Source organism: Chlamydotis macqueenii, chromosome 2 (assembly GCF_036417535.1).
Source record: "Chlamydotis macqueenii isolate bChlMac1 chromosome 2, bChlMac1.mat, whole genome shotgun sequence".
Lineage (NCBI taxonomy): Eukaryota > Metazoa > Chordata > Aves > Otidiformes > Otididae > Chlamydotis > Chlamydotis macqueenii.
The window spans coordinates 130,915,586-130,933,024 of record NC_141557.1 but is presented as its reverse complement, the minus strand read 5'-3'; the positions used below and the strand labels follow the sequence as shown (position 1 = coordinate 130,933,024).

Sequence of the window (17,439 nt, the reverse complement as noted above, 5' to 3'; positions counted from 1 at the left end):
GAGGAAAAATCTGAGAGAGAAGATGTGAAGCAGCTGAGCTGGGGCAGAGAGGGGGAAGTGTGGGCCTTGCAGGCCTCACCCTCTGGCCTCACGCTGAGCAGCTGACTGGGCCCAACTCGGCCCAGTCTGGCTGCAAGAAGGGGAGAGGAGATGAGAAGTGAATAAGATGTAAAAATGATCCTGAGAGGCGTCTGCCAGCCTGTTGTGAGGAATGGTTGTAGACGCCAAGGTCAGTTCACAAAGAGGGGGAGGAGTAATGCGGCTCTTGGGCAGGATTCCCCTGCAGCCTGTGGTGACGACCATGGTGGAGCAGGTTGTCCCCCTGCAGCCCATGGAGGTCCATGGAGGGGCAGAGATCCACCTGCAGCCTGTGAAGGACCCCACACTGGGGGAGGTGGATGCCTGAAGGAGGCGGTGGCCCATGGAGGGCCTACTGGGACAGCTGTTCTGGAGGGAGTGCACCCCGTGGAAGAGATGACCCGCGCCGGAGCAGTTTCACGAAGGACTGTGGCCCCTGGGAGGAGGCCTTGCATCCTCCCCCCACGAAGGAGCAGGGGAGGATGCAAGGGGTTCTTCCCCTGACGATGACGCAGTGGTGTAAAGCAACGCGTGATGAACTGACCGCAACCCCCGTTCCCTCTCCCCACTGTGCTGCTCGGTGGGGGGAGACAGTAGTAGAGATAATGTTAAGCCCAGGAAGAGGGAGGGGTGGGGGGAGGTTATCTTGTTCCCTGTCTCATTCTCCTACTAGTTTTAGAAATAAATGAGTATTTTTCCCCAAACTGAGTCTGTTTTGCCCGTGATGGTAACTTTAAGGATTTCTCCCCATTCTTATCTCAAACCTCGAGCCGTTTTTCCTTATATCATCTCTCCCTGTTCTCTCAGAGGGTAGGGGGAGCGAGAGAGAGACACTGCATAGTCTGGTCCTGATCAGGACTGAACTACAAGAGTGGGGGACTTTCATACATAGAATCATAGAATCATAGAATGGTTAGGGTTGGAAGGGACCTTCAAAGGTCATCTAGTCCAAACCCCCTGCAAGGAGCAGGGACATCCCTGACTAGGTCAGGTTGCTCAGAGCCTCATCCAGCCTGGCCTTGAACGCTTCCAGAGATGGGGCCTCCACCACCTTTCTGGGCAACCTGTTCCAGTGTTCTATAACCCGCATCGTAAAAAAATTTTTCCTAATTTCTAATCTAAATCTACCCTCCTCTATTTTAAAACCATTACCTCTCGTCCTATCGCAACAGGCCCTACTAAACAGCCTATCCCCATCTTTCTTGTAGGCCCCCTTGAGGTACTGGAAGACCACTATCAGGTCTCCCCGGAGCCTCCTCTTCTCCAGGCTGAACAGCCCCAACTCTCTCAGCCTGTCCTCATAAGAGAGGTGCTCCAGCCCTTTTATCATCTTCGTGGCCCTCCTCTGGACCTTCTCCAACTGGTCCATGTCCTTCTTGTGCTGGGGGCTCCAGAACTGGACACAGTACTCCAGGTGGGGTCTCACCAGGGCAGAGTAGAGGGGGAGAATCACCTCCCTCGACCTGCTGGCCACGCTTCTCTTGATGCAGCCCAGGATGCGATTGGCCTTCTGGGCCGCAAGGGCACATTGCCTGCTCATGTTGAGCTTCTCATCCACCAGCACTCCCAAGTCCTTCTCCTCAGGGCTGCTCTCAATCCATTCCCCGCCCAGCCTGTATTTGTGCCTGGGATTGCCATGACCCAGGTGCATATCTAAAACAGATACATGCTTATATTCCAGTTCTGAACTGTAAGATTCAATTAAAAATCAAATGCAATCAAAAGTTCTGGTGAATCTAAAAAAAAAAAAAGGGAAAAAAAACCAAAAACTGAGATAAAACTTAGGTAAAAACACCACCACTCACAATTCTGGCAAGATTTTAGATCTACAGAAGAGTGGCAGGTAGTGACCACCTGTGATGGAGGAAAGAAAAACTAACATTTAATAGGAAGAAAAGATAGTTCGAAGAGAAATTCAGGAGAAGGCTTAAACCCACACTAGGTTTAATAAAATCTCAGCATTGTCAAATGGCCAGAAGGAACTCTAGCAAGGTAAGTTAAAGCTCCTTCTTGGGTTACTGAAGCCATCCTGCACCAAATAAAGCGCCATCTCTCAGGCAGAGACTGATCTTTCTCTCTTAAAATTCCTCCTTAAAACATATCTTTTGCCTCTCTCCCTACAAATCACCACCATCTGGGAGTGGTTATCCTTGTGGCCACCTGTAAGTATTTAGGCCACTGTGAATAACTTATGTGTGCACCTGTGGCTAGTGTTACTACATCCTTCTCCTCCAGCAGTGAAGCTCCAGACACTGAGGTGTCTTGGGGCTAGTTGTCTCTGTGCAGTTTTCTGCCTGTGCAGTACAATAAAGCATCAATGCTTTTATGGAGTTATAGGTATTATATGAATATACTTGTAATATGCAATGTTTATGCAGCTTGGGAGGCATCAAATAGCCTGGCATATCTGCTGTGAAAACAAAGGGAAAAGATACAGGTCTGTATAAGCAGGCATGCATGTGCATTCCTGGTAAACTGAGGAGATGTGCTGTAGGCTCATTGTTATCACCTTCTGCTGGTTTTGGATGGGTGGTTACAGAGCTCCAGCACTCCTGAAGTGCATTACTTCTTCCACAGAGAAAAAAGATTTTGTTTGTTCATTTTTTTTTCAATGCTCTGCACTCGTCTTTAGTCTATCCTCCTACTTATTCCGGATCTTTCTTACTATGAAATCCACTTCACCATTCCACATCTTTATCTTTAGATACACATTTTCACACCTGGTACTCATTTTCATCCAGTATTCTGCTGCTTCACTGCTAACATAAGCTACACATTCTCATTCATATGTTTAAGGATGGTGTAAAGACCTGCTACAAGTTCCTGAAGACCACTCTGGTGGAGACTTTTGGCTCACAGTCTCTCAGCAGTGTTCCCCTATACTTTTTAAGATCGCCTTTGTTGTTACAAATCTCTTTTTAAATTTACATTCTCACCGCCTCCTGTGTCGCTGTGCATTTCTGTTACAGGCACATCACAAACTGCTGGCTACTACAGTAAATGTAGATGATGGCTTGCTCGTAAATTAGATTTGTGTGTGTAAAACCCATGCTTGTTTACACACTGGAATGATGCCAAATACCCGCTCAGATGAAACAAAATATTTATGAATCGGATAAACTGGAAACTTACATCTTTATAAGGTGTTCAGAGTGGATCCGGGTATAATTTCCCTTGCCCTGCCTAACTTTTAATGAACAATTTTCTCATTAAGGACTATTAGAAATATTGCATTTGTAAAAGATGCAACATTTTAATTTATACTTGGTAATATTGAAGCAAAGCTTTAAAACAATCATTTATGAAACAAGTGATCTTAACTATTGTAATTCACATGAATTTAATTACACTGATTTCTAAAAGTAATTTAAATATTGCTTTAAGAGAAGTTGGGTTTTTGCTACCGTAATAAAATAACTTGTTTTATACAAGATACAGAAGAATATAATTTGATCATTTCTTCTGTTAGCCTTTGTTACATAGATTTTTACATAATCATTACTCATAATGTTCTGACAGATAATGCTATTACTAGCGTTACCATCTTTGCTATTATTATAAAAAAATCTTCTGGCTTTGTGAAAATTTTAATTTATTAAAATGTAATAAAAGCACATCTAACATGAACCATAATTTATGAAAATTTTAGATGTGCTGCTTGACATTCATGTCATCAGGCTTCAAAAGTTTCATATCTGAAATGTGAAATTACACAGATTTGTAAAGAACCTTTTTCAGCATGTTAACTGGCACTATCTTCTGTAAAATGTGTATGTTTGGCTTTAAAGAGACAGGCGCATGTAATTTTAATGTCAGCACCAGCATCACCAAAAAGTGCCCTGGCAATCAGTGGAAAGGTTTAATAGGTTTCCTGTCTTGTTCTTAATTTGCTGAAATTACAAAATCAATACTTTCAGTTGTAGCTGCAGCTACCCGTTTTACTGCTTTAAGATAAAGTCTACAAGAAAGTAACCTTCACTTTCAATTTGTAGCACAGAACATCAGGGTGTTCTTGGCCACTAACTAGTCTCTCTTTTCTCAGCCAGTATGAGACATTCTAGGTGTGTGATGTTGCCCTTCAAAGGGGAAAGACATATTTTGTATTAAGCACAGCTCTCATCAATGACTTGTTTTGTTTATTTTTAACATCTCATTCTACTCTCTCACAAAGTCACCTCTGCACGAGTTGTTCATTATTTCCCTTTTTCTCTGTGTTCTGCTTTGAACTGTACTACACAAGTAAGTGATTCTTGTTGAAATGGTCTAAACTTTGTCTTACTTCCATCAGTCTCCCTTTATTACAAAGAAGCATATTTTTCTGCTGCTGTTGAAAAACTAAATTCTCCATAGTTAGCCACATTTTTAACAGCGAACATGACTGCGGATGTAAAAAGTTTCTGAAAGAACCAAAGAGAGGACATTGTTGATCAACTCATCCGGTAGAGAGGTCAAGCTGTTTTTCAGAGCAAGAAGGAAAAAAAAGCAATAAATAAATAAATAAATAGATTCCCTTCCATGGGCTGCTTTGCTTCGCCTCCCAGCTCTTTAACTACAGAAGTGAGAAAGTCATAACCTTACACTTGCACACTATTATCTAGTCTTCCAACTCAAGTCCAACCTTTCCAATGAGTCTTCTACACTCAAAAATTAAAGTTGTAAGATAAAGCTTTGACCCTCTTGTCCCTTTTTCCTAACCATTTAAAATGTTTTTAGGTTTGGGGGTCTTTTTTGTTTCTGTTTTTCTACGATAACCTTCTTCCTGAAATCCTTTCAGCATATAAGCCCTCTTCATCACCTAGCTGAGCAATATTCTCGAGCTCTTAGTGCTGCAGAAGGGCCTTGGCTTGCATGGTCCCCTTGTAGTGAAGCAATAAAAAGAATGTTAGGCTGCCGCTCTCAAAAGATTGCAGCATAAGATCTCTCAGTGCCTTCCACTGAGGCAAAATGTATTCATACCAAGGAAAAAGAGCTCTCAACACCTGCTACCCCAAATGTTAATGAATACACACACACAGGCACACACACACGTGCACATAGTACTTCTTCCTCCTCAGCCATATAAATTTCACACTGGAAATTTTACTCATAAACAGCACATGATGGAGTCAGGATACTGTAAACAGAGAGCACAGTTGATCAGGAATGGAATACAGTTAATCACATCAGGAAAACAGAGCCTCCAAATGCCATAGCTCCCTTGCTTTATACTCTGCATTTATTTTTTTAACTAGCTGCCCAAGGTAAAAACTCGCAATTTATCTTGTGATGTACTCTCTATAAATGAAATTCAGCCTAGATCTAGAAGCAATATTCCACGAAAGGAAACAAAAGCATTTGTCTCTAAACTAGTCAAGAGAAATGCCAAATGATCCAATGAAGATCACTTGTGTCACTTATGTTTGCTTTGATTGGTCCTCCAATGTTTACAGCACTCAACTCAGCAGGCTCTGAACCCCAAATCTATATTTAATTTAAAACATTGCACCATTGCACAAATCTTTCAGCAGCCTACAGTCTAAACAACAAGGGCAGAGGGACCTGTTTACACGGAGCACCTTTTACATGCTCCAAGGGATCGCAGAACACTTTTGACTATATTATTTCAGAATAAAAATAAATGAAGGTTTGAAATATAATTGTGAAATTGAGGATTTTGTGTGCTTTCGCCCAACCTTATCACTGCCCTGTCGGAGGCCACGCAGCCCCCTGGGTGGCAGCCAGCCACGAACTGGTTGCCCTGTCCCTAGCTGGGCCCTCCTACATACACAGTTTGCTCAAAGCCCATCGCAAATTTTGGTGCAGATAGTACTCGCTGTGAAGCATGTTCCCTCCTCCGTGCCTCAGTCAACCTTTATTGGACCCTGGACTTGAGCTTGTTGGTGCAGAGGGGCCAATTCTGGCCCTGCACCAGCACCTATGTGCTGCATCACAGGCACGTGTCCTTAATGAGCCAGCCCATTTCTTCTCTGAGCTAGGAGCAGAGTTAGGCCAAATTTGTAGCACCAAGTCCCCATTCGCATATATAGTAAGAGAAAGCAGTATTTTGGGAGGGCGTATCCACAGGTTACAGCACTAGGCAGTCTCCAGCCTTCAGGAAAAGGTGCAGAGGGCGAAGGAGAGCCTTCCAAAATTACCTTCCACTCTGGAAAAAAGGAGACAGTCTTGTACTACTTTTCCTCCTCTTACCAGAAACATTTGTCCAGCGTCTGTGTTTCTTTCAACACCGTTGTGCTTCTCATCAGACAGGGTAATTTTACCCAGAGGATTTTGGCTATCTAAGCTACGCTTAATCATTTGGTCCCATTACGTCACTACAGAACAGTTCAAAATAGAGGGCTCCTTTTAATAGATTCCTTGGTTCAGCTAACAAAAATTATTCAAACTTCAGTTTCAGCTGAGCTTATTAAAGCAGGACCATGTTTAAGTTATAGTAATTGTCAATAAAGTCTTTTATAGCAGATTTAACTCAGCATATTTTAGATCTTGCCAATTTGAGACAGTTTCCATAAAAAGGAGAACAGCAATGTTAGAGTGATAACTCAAAAATGGAAAAAAGGAATTATTTAGCATAAAAGGAATTATTTAGCATAGTAAAAGGAGATATAACTAGGAGTAATGGGAGGAAATTAATAAAGGGAATATATCAGTAGGGGGAAAAGAAAAACCTGACTGTGAGTTAACCAATAGACAAATCTCCCTAGAGAGAAAAGAGTGGCCAACTGCTAGGCAATTTTAAAATAACTGGCCAAAAAGTTACCAAATAAATATACAAGCTGGAAACAATTCTGCACCCATACAGACAGAAGACTAGGTAACCATTCTGTCCTCTACTTCTAAATTTTATAAAAGTGAACAAGTAAATTGAGCTTTCTGATTGACAAATCTAGTGAAATTCAGAATCCCGGCTGCTGAGATGTAATTGCACAGCTTTTATCTTTGCCAGCATCAGAATAAGAGAGGAAAAAAAAAAAAGAAAAGTGTTAGTTTTGTTTTTTTTTAATTGACATTCATTTTGTTGGTCTGATTGATTAGTTATATTTGAGTTACCTAATAATAAATAGTTCTTTGACTGACATTAAGACACCAGAAATTATTTGCACTAAAAATGCTGCATAACAACTTATACTTTTATTTTATTTTTTTTGCTCAAATGTGTTTAACTGTAAAATAAAACAGAAAAGTCAAAATGCTCGTATATATAGACCTTATAGTCACATCAAAACACAATAATTTCTGAAAACTCAGAATCAAAACCAACATCCTTTTGAAAACTCTGTTTTGCAGGACAGGACATAAACCATAATGTTTATTCAATGGAAGTTAATTGATGTATTATCTATAATGTATTAAATACATTAATGTATTTGCGGGGTTTATTTTTTTCTTTTTTAAAAATATACTGAAAAACACACACTCATTTTTCAAGCTAACAGCAAGATTGCAGGCATGAAGCAAGTTTTACCGTACCCATTAGACAGAAATACCTGTTCAACAAAAAGGATTAGACTGTTCTCCTGGTGGTGGGTCTTTCTGGATAGCAAAAAACTTTTGAGCTATGACTGCGTTGATACAGCAGGTAACCTATTTAGAGTAGTCCACTGAAAAATTTAATTGAACAGGTGAATGAAAATACAAAATAAAAAACCTCTGAATCATTTCTGTATATATTATGGCTATCACATGTTTTGAAATAAAGAAATAAAATAATCAGCAGACTTGGTTTTAGTATCATTACATGTGAAAGCTTTGCAACAATTTTTAAAAACATGGCTATAATATTTAAATATCTTATACCTCATTCAAGATTTGAAATATGTTTTTTTCTTTAAATATGAAATGGTATCTTACAAATTGAAATGGTATCTTACAAATATGAAATGGTATCTTACAAATTTGTAATAACATGCCATAAATCTTTTCATCTCATTATTTTTAAACTGCTTCTGCTGACACATAGTTGATTTCAGTCTGATCTACGGTGAAAACAGGGATCACAAGAGTGACTCTGACAGGCTCAGAACAAAACAATGTTAACTTGCACAGCTGTATTTGTAGGATTAAACATGATTCAGCTTATTTTTGCTGTTATTTTGGCTTAGCATGACCACACTACAAGTCTGGTGGGGTTTGAATGTGCTTTTTCTTATTCTTATTATGGACGTTCAAGTGCTTATGCTAAAACTTGTGTTCATCGTATGTTTGCAGATTTGTCCTCAGTTTTTAAGAATCAAAAGCTGTATTTCTATATACAGCAGAAAACATTAAAAATAAATGACTATAGGGCTCCTCTATAAACCAGGCATACATAGATTGTGTTACACAAATAATTTTGTTATTATTTAGCAGTTTTAAATAGCGTATTTTACCATGTAAAATTACGTTTTATAGTGTTTTATAGTTTTATTAGTTTTACTAAAAGATTAATATGTTGATTGATGTAGGGAGTTTTAGGATTACAAATTTTTATGAAAATAGATGTATGTTGCACATCAGTGCTCTTTAAACATGTTAAATTAGGAAATGGATTTTTTATATCTTTCTGGGTATTATTTCTTTAAGTGTAGAACTTCAAAGTACTCTCAGCTTTGTGTGTAAATATACAGATAAAATAAAGAAGTTACAAAGGGAGAAAAAAATCAATCCAACTTAAATAAGATTGTGTAGTTTGAGATCAGTGTACTGTTTGTTAGGTACAAAATAGAATGGTTTCTTAACCAGGTCCTCCCTAGAAGTGTTGCCAACTTTCAGGCTATAAATAAGAATATGAATAAGACCTATAAATAAGAATAAGAATAAGAATAAGAATAAGACCTATAAATAAGAATAAGAATATGACCAAATGGTCATATTGCAACTAGAAGCTTATGATTGCATCAGAAATACTTAAGTCATTACCATTTGTACATTTAAAATCTCTATTTAAATGTGTCTGAGCATTTCAGAACAAAGTAACTCAAAAAAAAATTAAGACTGAGGTTTAAATCTATGCACTCATCAGAAATGATTCAGAGCATTGTTGGTTTTGCGTAAGGCTGTGACTCACCATTTACTGAGGGATATCAGCTGGTTTACTTGTGTAAAAAGTGTGGAGGGGGAAATGGAAGTGAAAGGTACACTTGAAATATAGTACCTCTTCTGTCTCTAGCTGCCACCATAAGCTAACAAGGATAGTGTGTTTGTGTACATTTGTATAAATTTCAATATCCATTCACTCCTTCTACCTATAGGTAACCAGTATCTCTGGAGATAAAGTATACTCTTACATGGATTGTGTTATTATAGTCACCACAATGCCAAATTCAATAAGATGTACAAACATTCACAGAAAGAATTTACTCCTTGAAGAACTTAATTCCTTAAAAATAAGTAGTATCAGTGCATGTACTCCGTTATGACATGCTTTAAATTAATTCACCTCACTTATATTTACCTGAAAAACAGTGCAACAAGACTCTGGAAGCTTATTTTTTATATATATATTATTTTTTCCTACTATTTAAAATGTTACATCTTCAAAATTGAGATGATTTACATGAAGCCCATCATAAAATTAGGCAAGGAGATTTTAGATTATTTTATATACTTTTAATTGTGAACGTCTATCTACCTGGAGAGCAATATAACTGCATTTTTAAAATACTCTGTATTTTAATAATACAATTTAACTATAATAGAGTAATTGCAGAAACAAAGCATTCTATAAATGCATCTTCCCTTCGTAATTCATGTAATATTTCTCCAATTTTCTCTCTTTCAGTTCATTTTCTTAATCTGATTCTGTTCACTTCCCTTTGCTTTTTGCTTTCCTGCATTCTCTCTCTTTTAACACACATAGTTAATAAAAATCAGATTTATAAGCCATGTATTCTTATTCTTTTCATTTCTAAAAATAAGGTACCTGGGGAAAATAGTATTAGCACATGTAACATCCTTCTGTAAACTGTGACAAAAACAAAAAGCTGTTTCAGTAAGGTACTGTTTCGGTATTGTACCCCTACCTGAGAGGGTAGATAAGGGGATCTTTTACAAGGCAGTGTTGTCACTCCATGCAATGTAAACTATCGGGAATAGAGAAACAGTAAGGCTGGAAAGCAAAGCATTAGGGCTTTATCTCTTTTCTCCTTCGTGAGATCTACTACTTATTAGAATTGTTTGATAATAAAGACTAAGTATTATCCAAAAAAACAAGAAGGCATCACAAATGTTTGCACTCAGCTATGGTAGTTTTACGCTGTGCAAAACAAAAATACATTCAAATTGTATTTATTTACCTGCGGTGATTTAGTACCTTATCCGTAGTTATAACACAACATGATTTTCCCATTTGATTATGTTTTGTTTTAATCACATGTACGTAAGTAAAGTCTATATTGCCAATGCAGAATTTTACGACTGAGCTTTTACCTTTTCCATAGTACTGTGAGATTCAGAAGGCAAACCACACACTCATTCTAACAAAGCAATATAATAGGGATGGAGGGGAGAAGCAATTTGGAGTCTATAGGAAGGTTACCATAAAATTTACATTTTCCATAAAATATAAGTAGCCACCATTTTGCTGTAATCCCAGAGCAGCAACGAAATGGTGGTACAGAAGAAAACTACCCTATCAGACACATTTCATCATTGCTTCTATCCATCACTATCGTCTTTCGCTAGCATGATTATCATTTACCTTTCTCCTTCTTACAAGCAACATCCTAATTTTAGATTAAAAATCAATAGATATAACATAGTAAACAGTTAAGATGTAATTATCAAACTAAGACTACATACTATAGCAAGTCTCCCCCCCCCCCCCCACCTTCAAACTGCAAGAAAGTACAGCATAGTATTTCTATCACACACTTATGAACACATCTCTTGGAAGTGCTACTGTGAGAAAGCTGCATCCTAGAGGTAGAGCACATGGTATGGAATATGGCTGCTGCATTGGTCAGTATGGTATTTTAATTATTATATGATGAAATATACATAAGTAACACTCAAAGGACCAATATGGTTTAAAATAATTGTTTTTAATTGCAATGTACAATGTTGCATTTTGTGAAGAATTTTAAGTTCAAGTGAATATGCATGTTGGCATACTCAGTTTAGAAATGTATATTAAAGAATCAGTTTTGCTAAACATTGCCATCCTTTTTTTGGTTAATGAATGCTTTTCTGGAGATGTTGGAAGGACTGCCTACTTGTATATAAGGAGGGAAACAGTATTCGTAGATTAGTGCAGGTATATTCTGCAATACTGTGCTGTACATACTAAAAGAATTGATAAAAGTTTATCCTGTAATCCCTACAGAAGCACTATGTGCTATAAGCTGTATTAACTAGGTCATAAATTTATAAATTTGTAATAAACCAGAAAAGTAATTTCTGTAATATATTTTCTAATACTATGCTTGGTGCTTATTACTATAAATATGTAATGATGTTAAAATGGATGACATTTTCAAATACAGTATGTCATAGGAAAATGTTCTTATTTTTCAGATACAAGTTAAATATTTTAGCTTCCAATATTATGTTTTAACTAATAAATTACGTAACACCAAAATGTAGGTCATTTAAGTGATAACGGATACTAAATTTAAAGTTTTTTAAGAAAACTTTTTGAAAACATCCTTGATGATGTAAAATTTGTTTGTACAAATCTGCAATTATGTACAAGTAAAACAAATGTCCTGTTCCTCTTAAGTACTCCCATTCTTCTCCAATTCAAAGCAGAGTATTTAGGTAACACTGCCACCTATTGCTTAAACATTATAGTTACTAAAATCTGTTGCAGTTTTTTGTCACTCGTCTTTGCTGTTTTGACTACTACACTTTCAATTATTTCTAATAACTGAACCAGATTTTCATATTCAAGGATACTTAACAAATAATAAGTCTCTACCTTCAGTACTATGGCTATAATTTATCAGGAATTAATGGAAAATTAACAAAAGAATATTTCAATGTCTATGAAAATAAATTTCTAGAAAATATTTTTTTAAATCATGTAAAATCTTAAATCCTTCCAGAAAAGGCATAAAAGAAGATTCTTCAGGCTATATTGTAAAATCCATGTTATTGATTAGATAAAACGTGTCTAATGTTTTCCAAAGTAACAGGATTCTTGCTAACATTTTGCAAGTGGCTAGACAAACACCCAAATTATAAACCTACCTCTGCAGTTGTTTTAGAGTCACAGATATAAAAGCATGGAAATAAGTCAGTATAAGATCAGATCTGGTTTTTTTTCAGTAAATAATTCTGCTCTCAGGACAACCATCAAAAGATCACCAATTCCACATCTGAACAAGAGTCATACCACCAGAATAACTTTAGCCAGCGTGGAAAACAAAACAAAACAAAACAAAACCCAAAAGAAAAAAAAAAGAAGGAAAAGAAAATTATTTCCACTTCTATAAAACAAAAAAGGAGATGGATATTTGACCATACTAAGTGAGGAAAGTCATATGAATGAAACAGGAAGATAACTGCTTTAATGTAAAATAACATCAGATACATAAACTTATATAAGTACTATCTAAGTTCATTTACAGCAACATAGAAAGATTATTTAGTCTGGAAGAAAACTTATTTTTGAAGACCTCTTTTTATCCTAAGTGTATTACTCTACATCTGTAAAATAAGTTGACTTTACTTCTTCACTACAGGGAAGTAGGTGTATATTGTATAAAATCCCTTATATTCTCTTGTATTATTAGAAGAAAAACTAGAAATCCATTGTTCTTGTGTCTAAAAATGTTCACAGTCACTATGTAGAATGCTAACATATGCCCTATATTGAAATATCTCACTGTGAATCAAGTGCTAATTCTAAGATTTATGAAATTATGAGATAGATGGATGCATTCAGGAAGAGGAAAAATAGAAAATATTTCAAAAAGGAAAAGTATTTTGTTTTTTTTTTCTTTTTAACTAAATGTAGTATTTCAATTTTCAAAGCATTTAAAATATCCACAGTAGCAGAGAGAGTTTTAGGGGTTTTTATAATAGCATAAGGAAGATATAAGAAGGCTACATTTCTTATCTACTTAATATTTCTGCTATAATAATAACTATATCCTTTCTAAAACAGAACTCAGAAACAACATATAAACAAGAATTGTTCTTGTGGTTAGGGACTCCCAATCTTTTTCCCTACACATGCGGTTTTACACTATTACATTTTTAACCATTTCCCTGCTACTAGAAGGTTACCTTTCAAAACAGCCAGCTGTCACAGCCAAGCAGTGTATAGAGCTAATGCCAGAAAGTGTTTCAAAACTGACTGAATTAAAATAAATAACTACACACCTATTTTTATCTTTTCTGGTTTATTTTTTATTCCTATACTCTCAGCTCCAATAGCAATACAAGATTCTTGCAGTGATGTAAAGCTGAAAAAAACCTGACATTTGTTTTCTCTTTTTTTAGCTCTTAAAATAAAATGAATATTCAACACCAAGAAATGTTATGTATTAAAGGAAAAAGTTGGATTTTTTTTCAGATTTCATTAAATGTTAATGTACCTAAAACAATTTGGCACCAGAGTATTCAACCTTAAATTCACTCAACTTAGTACAGTAGAATGAATTATTAATGATCTAATTGGTAAACATTGATTTGTAATGTAATTACTTGTTTAATGCACCATTTTATGTAAATATCACATCAAGACCAAAAAGTCTGGTACTTTTAATAAATTTTCTTTGGTGAAATATACCACTTGTTGTATCTACTCATATAAGAAAATATCTCCTTGTTTCCTCCTTTAGCACACTTTCTTTTGGAAGCTATCCTTCCTAAACAAATGTTTTGTGACATCAGAAGTTTGCAGGTATATTTTCCTCCCCTCTTTTACCATCTAAAATCTGACATACCTAGACACAGAGGTTATATGAGAGAAAAATATATTAACTTAAAAGAATATTCAAAATGAGTAAAGAGAACAATTAAACAAACAAACAAACAAAAAGGAATATATTAAGTCAAGTATATGAAACATAGAACTGGTAGGGAATACAATGCAATGTCTACAATCGGAACGATACAGAGGTCACTCGTGAATAATTTGCTAATTTTACCTCCAAAATACAATTCACACTTGCATTAAATCCTTGCCTGTTAAAATTTGTGTCCTGAAATTCACTTAGTTCAGACAAAGGTACAACTTCATGCAAGGAATAAATACAGCATAGGTGAAAAACAGTATCTTCCTTAGTTTTCTCCTGTAATCGACTACACACCTCATGTTAGAATGTATGTTAAAATGCAAAGATAAGATGGTTATACTTCAACAGCTAACACTATCGTTACTTTTATATCTTGGCTTTGCTAGATCACTGCTTTAAATGAGCATCACAAAACCAATGGAGCTTCAGTCTCTGCATTACATTTTCTTCATAATCATTTTCAATTTATTTTTTTCTTGGATGTCATCATTTTAATGTAAATCTTTCTTTTTCTTTTCAATAAAATGAAATGATTAAGTAATCCTGCTTTTTGCATGATTAAAGATGATGGATAAGCTTGGGTGGATAAAAATCAAGGCTCCTAACAGAATCTGTGCACCTCGCATGTCAGAATCCTTCCAGCTTGTTCAGTGTTAATGACAGGAAAAATTAGCATGTCTGTGAGTTGCCTAAGAAGAATAACAAGCTACCTTTAAGGACCTAACCATATCTCTACACTAAATTTTAAACAGTTGTTTTCCATAATTTTCTGTAATAAGCCCTGATGAATTGTTTTGAAACAGATTAATAGAAAAAAAAATTTAGGGCATTAATAAATGTTCATTAAATCTATCAGGGACTGCTACTGTGCTGTTTAATCACTACGTTTGCATCATCAGATATAACATGTTTAGAAAAAAAAAATACAAGGAATACAAGGACTGTTGAATACAGTACAAATCCGGTGGAAAAAAAAAAAAAAGATATATTTTTCATAGCTGGTCAGATACGATTCAGTTTTAAAGAACAGGGAAAAAACCTCCAAAATACCGATTTTTACCAGCATCTCTTTCCTTTTAAGAACCCTGTGCAATATGTGCTCATCCTTTTCAGACTGAGACAAGAAAACTAGAAAGGGGATATTACAATACAGCACATACATACTGCCATTGCCTCTAGACATATGACCCAAAATGATGCTAAGAAGTCTCTCTCTGACCTCCTGCTAACCAGCCTCTTGTGATTAATTCAGCATGTCCTTGAAAGTATCTGCTAGAGATCCTTGTTTTTTTTTTTTTTAATTTAAGAGTTTCTGCAGCATACCTATAGTTTCACTGATGGATTTTTATTTATTTACTTTTTTTTTAATCAGAGGAAAAGCATTAATCTACAAGCAGAGGTCTGCAACAACAGAAAAGCACCACCTGCCTAAGCATTCGCCAAATAGGACCATAAATACCACAACATTTCCTGACCTAAGTTTCATAGACATCTGTATCATGGTAACACTGCATTTCCCTTCTTTGACAGATGAAATTACTATTCTTTGATTTTTTTTTTTCCCCCCTCTCTCTCTCTTTTTTCTGATTATGTTCTGGATGGCAAAATTTGGGCCACAAAATGCTAATTTCTAACCTAACACCATGACAGCAATCACAGCCATCACAAGGATGGAATAAAGAGAGCAATCTAACATCCAGGGATATGAATTTCTGATCAGTGGCTGGCAGACTGCCGTGAAAGCTTACAGTAATCCCATTGGACAGCTAGGGTTGATGAAGCCTGGGAACAGGCAGCCACAATGTAGGTAGTTCACAATTGCAAGCATTTGTCCATAATTTAAAGCTATATAAGAAGTGGAGAGTATTCATCTGAACAACAAGCTGTAATTTAACTAGAGTAACATTTACACAGTTTTTAACCCATTAAGTCCACCTCTTCTTACACTGACGTTCTCTCTGTTTAATGCCCCTTGTAAACAAAAATCCTGCACATTAAATTAACATTTATTTTTAGCATTTGCAGAGCTCAGAATAATTTGGTAAGATTAACTTTTACTGAATATTTGGCAGAAAATAAAGTATTTGTTCTTAAATCTAAAGCCCTGACTATGTAAAACCTTACTGAAGCAAGTGGTCCCCCTGAAGTCAAGGGGGCCAGCCCTGCCACCTCAACTCACACTGAGTAAAATCTAATTTATAGACTGATCAAGCGATTAAGGTCCCTTTCAAAGCGATAATGCCTAAATCATCCAGCGATGTTCACACCAGATGAAAAACAGCCCCCACTGAAGTCGAGAGGCTCTGCAAATGGCAGATATTAACACAGGCTTTGAGCTCTGCCAGACGAAGGGCTTTCTCTATCGGGCTTTAAAACTGTAGCCTGGATTATAAAATGATATCTTGTGCTCGAAAGCCTTGAAATGCATCTTTCCACACGACCAAAGCATGTTCCTCCTCCCTTTCCCAAACTGACCCTCCATTAATTGTCGTTCTATTTTGTCACAAAGCCTTTGTTGCCTGCGTAGCACTGCTGCCAGGATTTACAAGGCCCAGGCACGATGCCGAAGCTGCTCCCGGTGAAGACGCATCTACCCAGACACAGGAGCACAGTGACAACTAATGACACATAAAATGGGCAGGTGAAACTGCCACTGCTGCACACAGAGCACAGTGCAACTGTAAGCCAGGATTATCAGAGAAATGAGAGAAAAACACGAGTGATGCGCCTGCGAATGTTTTCTGATTTCCTACAGAAGCTCCGCCGCAAACAGAGAGAGTCACAGCAGCAATAACCCAGCAGCCACGGAAGGAGGGAAACTTGAACCCTCCTGTGGGCATGGAGAGTCGTGCCAGTGACTAAAAATGGGGCAAATTTCCAGAAACATTGCACTCCTGTAAATTACTGTTAATATGCACAGAAATAATAAAGCCCAAACAAACTAAGAAAATGCCAAGTGCAACTGAAAATGTTAACACACTGAGCAACAAGCTCAGGATCTGTTGATGAAGCTCTAACAAAAAGTAAAATTCATTTTGTTTATTTGTTTTAGAGAGAGGCTGCTTCAAGTTTAGTATAACACAATGATGGGGCGATTCCATGTGCCTTGCAGCACTTGGAAAAAGAGGAAAACAGCGTTACAGTGATGTGGACACTGTGGAGCAACTATGGTGGTTTTAGACACAGAACTCACTTTTTAAGAGTTTCATCTGTTTTGGAGATTCTACTGATTTGTGAGCTGGTTCTAAAAGGGAAAAGGGGAGGAGAAGTGGGGAAATTACTACTGTAACCACCTGCAAATATTTATGGCCAAAATACAATAACTGCAGAGTGAGCCGGGTTTTGTTCTTTTCTTTGTTCTTTCTTTTGTTCTTCCCTCAGCCCTTTCTCCTCCTCGCCCCCCTCCTTCCTCCTTCCCTAC

The 17,439-nt window shown here is 36.8% G+C and overlaps 1 long non-coding RNA gene across 1 annotated transcript in view; it reads left to right on the top strand.

Annotated features, from left to right (window-relative positions):
- The first annotated feature begins 581 nt into the window (after positions 1 to 581).
- LOC147601825 (uncharacterized) overlaps positions 582 to 17,439 on the top strand; it is a 388,814-nt gene continuing 371,956 nt past the window's right edge. Inside the window, exon 1 of the long non-coding RNA XR_015257775.1 lies at positions 582 to 671. This is a non-coding gene — a long non-coding RNA (uncharacterized LOC147601825). The remainder of the gene's footprint in view (positions 672 to 17,439) is intronic.